Below are 6,973 nucleotides of genomic sequence, written 5' to 3'. Positions count from 1 at the left end.
GCTTCAACATAGCTTAGATAGTTCAGGATTTGTTATATTCTGAGAGCGTTGCCAATAATCTGTTTTACTAAATACTAAATGGTAACAGGCAGTCTAAACTGAGGCATTTCCTTGAATTTTAAGTATCAGTAAGTGCTTTTTGTTTGGTTCATCTGAACTCCATGAATCCAAATCATTTTCATTATTCTGAACTTTTTAACTCAATTCACTTTTAAGACCTTCTTGACTTTTTACTTAATATATATGCATTCTGTATTTTTATTATATATTTAACATGGTAGTAGGCCAGCTGAACTTAGGCACTAACTGTTTCATGAAATCAGGTAAGTGCTTTCTGTTTGGTTAGTCTGCTCGCCATGAATCTTCTTCATTTCAGATATCATATATGTTTTGGAACTCAAATGCTATTTTATTGGCAGATATGGAAACTACTAATTGCTTCTAGTTTAATAATCTACCTTGTGAAAGATTAGAACGTTTAAGGAATATAGGTTATCAGATAAGATATTGTTAGGTTATAAAACCAAAAAGGAAGAAAATATTTTGGGCTATATGTCTGGGGAGAAGGACATCTTTATTGTTTGAGAACAGGCGATATGTGGAAAATTTCAAAAATATCAATTAAAATTAACATTTTATACCAGCAGGGGGGTTAGGTTCAAGCCAACTAGGGAAACAACTATTTAAGAAGAAAATATATACTTTTTAAGCTGATGAATAGTAAGGAAATAGAAATTCATATTATTACGTTGTGCAATGTATTATTTTCCTTTCAATGTGATAAATGTTATAGTAATTATGTGTTTTCTTTCTTTGTTTTTTATTTTGTTTTGTGGAAGCAGGTTGGCCAAACTAAGGCACTCACTTTACTTTAACATATAGTAAGTGCTTTCTGTTTGGTTTATCTGAATACTCCATTTCTTATTAGCATCAGCCCAAATCCTTTTGAAGAAACTTTATGAAATAGCCTATCAAAACAACTATAACTCATAATATTCACAAATCTATGTGAGTTATTCATCACAATAGGGGAAACAGGTAGGCCAAACCAAGGCACTCACTTTACTTTGAAATACAGTAAGTGCTTTCTTTTTGGTTCATCTGAATTCACCATTTTTATCAGCATGACCCTCGAGTATTTTGAAGAAACTACATAGAAGAGTGTACCATTAAAAGATCAGCTCTAACTTATATTCTATTCTAATTTGGTGAACAGAAACTATGTGTACGTTATGTACCACAATAGGGGAACCATAGGCTAAACCATGCATTTGCTTTGCTTTAAAGTATACTAAGTGCTGTCTGTTTTGTTTACCGGAATACCACCATACCTCCTAATTATTGTCCTAAGTTGTCTATAAAAGGAGAGATCTAACAATTTTGTCTCTTCCCAACAATTGTCATTCAACAGGCATAATTTTTTTTAAAGAAAAAAGATGGCTAATATAGGAAAAAAGTTATACTAGAGTAAATCCTTCAAAAGAAAATTGTACTTTCAAACATTTTAAAGCAGGCATAAATATGATAATTTACATTTGACAATTATGATGCATATTCAGTCTCTAGTATATTTTAACATTTGAATAGATCCACTTCATTGTCAAAAATCCAGCCTAAACAATCTTATAGTTAGGTAAATTAAGGGTGGGGTACATAGCTAATGAATGTTTGAGAGTTTTATGGTTTAGGCTGATAAAAAGGGAAGCTATTACTGATGATCTGACAGGCAGTAAGGAGTAAGCCAAAGAAGGATGTCCCTATTAATTTTTAAGTGTTTGTTTTATTTTCAGAGACAATTTTTCTGCTATGGCCACTATATATTTATGATAAATTACCATGGTTTTTCATCATAAAATATCACTCTCAAAGTGTAAAAAGATTTTCTCTTAAGATTTACTATGTTAACTATAGAAAAAATACTTTGATATTAATTAACTTAGTAATGCAAGCTAGAGTTTCTTGCTTCAACATAGCTTAGATAGTTCAGGATTTGTTATATTCTGAGAGCGTTGCCAATAATCTGTTTTACTAAATACTAAATGGTAACAGGCAGTCTAAACTGAGGCATTTCCTTGAATTTTAAGTATCAGTAAGTGCTTTTTGTTTGGTTCATCTGAACTCCATGAATCCAAATCATTTTCATTATTCTGAACTTTTTAACTCAATTCACTTTTAAGACCTTCTTGACTTTTTACTTAATATATATGCATTCTGTATTTTTATTATATATTTAACATGGTAGTAGGCCAGCTGAACTTAGGCACTAACTGTTTCATGAAATCAGGTAAGTGCTTTCTGTTTGGTTAGTCTGCTCGCCATGAATCTTCTTCATTTCAGATATCATATATGTTTTGGAACTCAAATGCTATTTTATTGGCAGATATGGAAACTACTAATTGCATCTAGTTTAATAATCTACCTTGTGAAAGATTAGAACGTTTAAGGAATATAGGTTATCAGATAAGATATTGTTAGGTTATAAAACCAAAAAGGAAGAAAATATTTTGGGCTATATGTTTGGGGAGAAGGACATCTTTATTGTTTGAGAACAGGCGATATGTGGAAAATTTCAAAAATATCAATTAAAATTAACATTTTATACCAGCAGGGGGGTTAGGTTCAAGCCAACTGGGGAAACAACTATTTAAGAAGAAAATATATACTTTTTAAGCTGATGAATAGTAAGGAAATAGAAATTCATATTATTACGTTGTGCAATGTATTATTTTCCTTTCAATGTGATAAATGTTATAGTAATTATGTGTTTTCTTTCTTTGTTTTTTATTTTGTTTTGTGGAAGCAGGTTGGCCAAACTAAGGCACTCACTTTACTTTAACATATAGTAAGTGCTTTCTGTTTGGTTTATCTGAATACTCCATTTCTTATTAGCATCAGCCCAAATCCTTTTGAAGAAACTTTATGAAATAGCCTATCAAAACAACTATAACTCATAATATTCACAAATCTATGTGAGTTATTCATCACAATAGGGGAAACAGGTAGGCCAAACCAAGGCACTCACTTTACTTTGAAATACAGTAAGTGCTTTCTTTTTGGTTCATCTGAATTCACCATTTTTATCAGCATGACCCTCGAGTATTTTGAAGAAACTACATAGAAGAGTGTACCATTAAAAGATCAGCTCTAACTTATATTCTATTCTAATTTGGTGAACAGAAACTATGTGTAAGTTATGTACCACAATAGGGGAACCATAGGCTAAACCATGCATTTGCTTTGCTTTAAAGTATACTAAGTGCTGTCTGTTTTGTTTACCGGAATACCACCATACCTCCTAATTATTGTCCTAAGTTGTCTATAAAAGGAGAGATCTAACAATTTTGTCTCTTCCCAACAATTGTCATTCAACAGGCATAATTTTTTTTAAAGAAAAAAGATGGCTAATATAGGAAAAAAGTTATACTAGAGTAAATCCTTCAAAAGAAAATTGTACTTTCAAACATTTTAAAGCAGGCATAAATATGATAATTTACATTTGACAATTATGATGCATATTCAGTCTCTAGTATATTTTAACATTTGAATAGATCCACTTCATTGTCAAAAATCCAGCCTAAACAATCTTATAGTTAGGTAAATTAAGGGTGGGGTACATAGCTAATGAATGTTTGAGAGTTTTATGGTTTAGGCTGATAAAAAGGGAAGCTATTACTGATGATCTGACAGGCAGTAAGGAGTAAGCCAAAGAAGGATGTCCCTATTAATTTTTAAGTGTTTGTTTTATTTTCAGAGACAATTTTTCTGCTATGGCCACTATATATTTATGATAAATTACCATGGTTTTTCATCATAAAATATCACTCTCAAAGTGTAAAAAGATTTTCTCTTAAGATTTACTATGTTAACTATAGAAAAAATACTTTGATATTAATTAACTTAGTAATGCAAGCTAGAGTTTCTTGCTTCAACATAGCTTAGATAGTTCAGGATTTGTTATATTCTGAGAGCGTTGCCAATAATCTGTTTTACTAAATACTAAATGGTAACAGGCAGTCTAAACTGAGGCATTTCCTTGAATTTTAAGTATCAGTAAGTGCTTTTTGTTTGGTTCATCTGAACTCCATGAATCCAAATCATTTTCATTATTCTGAACTTTTTAACTCAATTCACTTTTAAGACCTTCTTGACTTTTTACTTAATATATATGCATTCTGTATTTTTATTATATATTTAACATGGTAGTAGGCCAGCTGAACTTAGGCACTAACTGTTTCATGAAATCAGGTAAGTGCTTTCTGTTTGGTTAGTCTGCTCGCCATGAATCTTCTTCATTTCAGATATCATATATGTTTTGGAACTCAAATGCTATTTTATTGGCAGATATGGAAACTACTAATTGCTTCTAGTTTAATAATCTACCTTGTGAAAGATTAGAACGTTTAAGGAATATAGGTTATCAGATAAGATATTGTTAGGTTATAAAACCAAAAAGGAAGAAAATATTTTGGGCTATATGTCTGGGGAGAAGGACATCTTTATTGTTTGAGAACAGGCGATATGTGGAAAATTTCAAAAATATCAATTAAAATTAACATTTTATACCAGCAGGGGGGTTAGGTTCAAGCCAACTGGGGAAACAACTATTTAAGAAGAAAATATATACTTTTTAAGCTGATGAATAGTAAGGAAATAGAAATTCATATTATTACGTTGTGCAATGTATTATTTTCCTTTCAATGTGATAAATGTTATAGTAATTATGTGTTTTCTTTCTTTGTTTTTTATTTTGTTTTGTGGAAGCAGGTTGGCCAAACTAAGGCACTCACTTTACTTTAACATATAGTAAGTGCTTTCTGTTTGGTTTATCTGAATACTCCATTTCTTATTAGCATCAGCCCAAATCCTTTTGAAGAAACTTTATGAAATAGCCTATCAAAACAACTATAACTCATAATATTCACAAATCTATGTGAGTTATTCATCACAATAGGGGAAACAGGTAGGCCAAACCAAGGCACTCACTTTACTTTGAGATACAGTAAGTGCTTTCTTTTTGGTTCATCTGAATTCACCATTTTTATCAGCATGACCCTCGAGTATTTTGAAGAAACTACATAGAAGAGTGTACCATTAAAAGATCAGCTCTAACTTATATTCTATTCTAATTTGGTGAACAGAAACTATGTGTAAGTTATGTACCACAATAGGGGAACCATAGGCTAAACCATGCATTTGCTTTGCTTTAAAGTATACTAAGTGCTGTCTGTTTTGTTTACCGGAATACCACCATACCTCCTAATTATTGTCCTAAGTTGTCTATAAAAAGAGAGATCTAACAATTTTGTCTCTTCCCAACAATTGTCATTCAACAGGCATAATTTTTTTTAAAGAAAAAAGATGGCTAATATAGGAAAAAAGTTATACTAGAGTAAATCCTTCAAAAGAAAATTGTACTTTCAAACATTTTAAAGCAGGCATAAATATGATAATTTACATTTGACAATTATGATGCATATTCAGTCTCTAGTATATTTTAACATTTGAATAGATCCACTTCATTGTCAAAAATCCAGCCTAAACAATCTTATAGTTAGGTAAATTAAGGGTGGGGTACATAGCTAATGAATGTTTGAGAGTTTTATGGTTTAGGCTGATAAAAAGGGAAGCTATTACTGATGATCTGACAGGCAGTAAAGAGTAAGCCAAAGAAGGATGTCCCTATTCATTTTTAAGTGTTTGTTTTATTTTCAGAGACAATTTTTCTGCTATGGCCACTATATATTTATGATAAATTACCATGGTTTTTCATCATAAAATATCACTCTCAAAGTGTAAAAAGATTTTCTCTTAAGATTTACTATGTTAACTATAGAAAAAATACTTTGATATTAATTAACTTAGTAATGCAAGCTAGAGTTTCTTGCTTCAACATAGCTTAGATAGTTCAGGATTTGTTATATTCTGAGAGCATTGCCAATAATCTGTTTTACTAAATACTAAATGGTAACAGGCAGTCTAAACTGAGGCATTTCCTTGAATTTTAAGTATCAGTAAGTGCTTTTTGTTTGGTTCATCTGAACTCCATGAATCCAAATCATTTTCATTATTCTGAACTTTTTAACTCAATTCACTTTTAAGACCTTCTTGACTTTTTACTTAATATATATGCATTCTGTATTTTTATTATATATTTAACATGGTAGTAGGCCAGCTGAACTTAGGCACTAACTGTTTCATGAAATCAGGTAAGTGCTTTCTGTTTGGTTACTCTGCTCGCCATGAATCTTCTTCATTTCAGATATCATATATGTTTTGGAACTCAAATGCTATTTTATTGGCAGATATGGAAACTACTAATTGCTTCTAGTTTAATAATCTACCTTGTGAAAGATTAGAACGTTTAAGGAATATAGGTTATCAGATAAGATATTGTTAGGTTATAAAACCAAAAAGGAAGAAAATATTTTGGGCTATATGTTTGGGGAGAAGGACATCTTTATTGTTTGAGAACAGGCGATATGTGGAAAATTTCAAAAATATCAATTAAAATTAACATTTTATACCAGCAGGGGGGTTAGGTTCAAGCCAACTGGGGAAACAACTATTTAAGAAGAAAATATATACTTTTTAAGCTGATGAATAGTAAGGAAATAGAAATTCATATTATTACGTTGTGCAATGTATTATTTTCCTTTCAATGTGATAAATTTTATAGAAATTATGTGTTTTCTTTCTTTGTTTTTTTTTTGTTTTTGTTTTGTGGAAGCAGGTTGGCCAAACTAAGGCACTCACTTTACTTTAAAATATAGTAAGTGCTTTCTGTTTGGTTTATCTGAATACTCCATTTCTTATTAGCATCAGCCCAAATCCTTTTGAAGAAACTTTATGAAATAGCCTATCAAAACAACTATAACTCATAATATTCACAAATCTATGTGAGTTATTCATCACAATAGGGGAAACAGGTAGGCCAAACCAAGGCACTCACTTTACTTTGAAATACAGTAAGTGC

Source organism: Bufo bufo, chromosome 1 (genome assembly GCF_905171765.1).
Source record: "Bufo bufo chromosome 1, aBufBuf1.1, whole genome shotgun sequence".
NCBI lineage: Eukaryota > Metazoa > Chordata > Amphibia > Anura > Bufonidae > Bufo > Bufo bufo.
The sequence above is the reverse complement of the archived record's forward strand: the minus strand, read 5'-3'. Positions refer to the sequence as shown.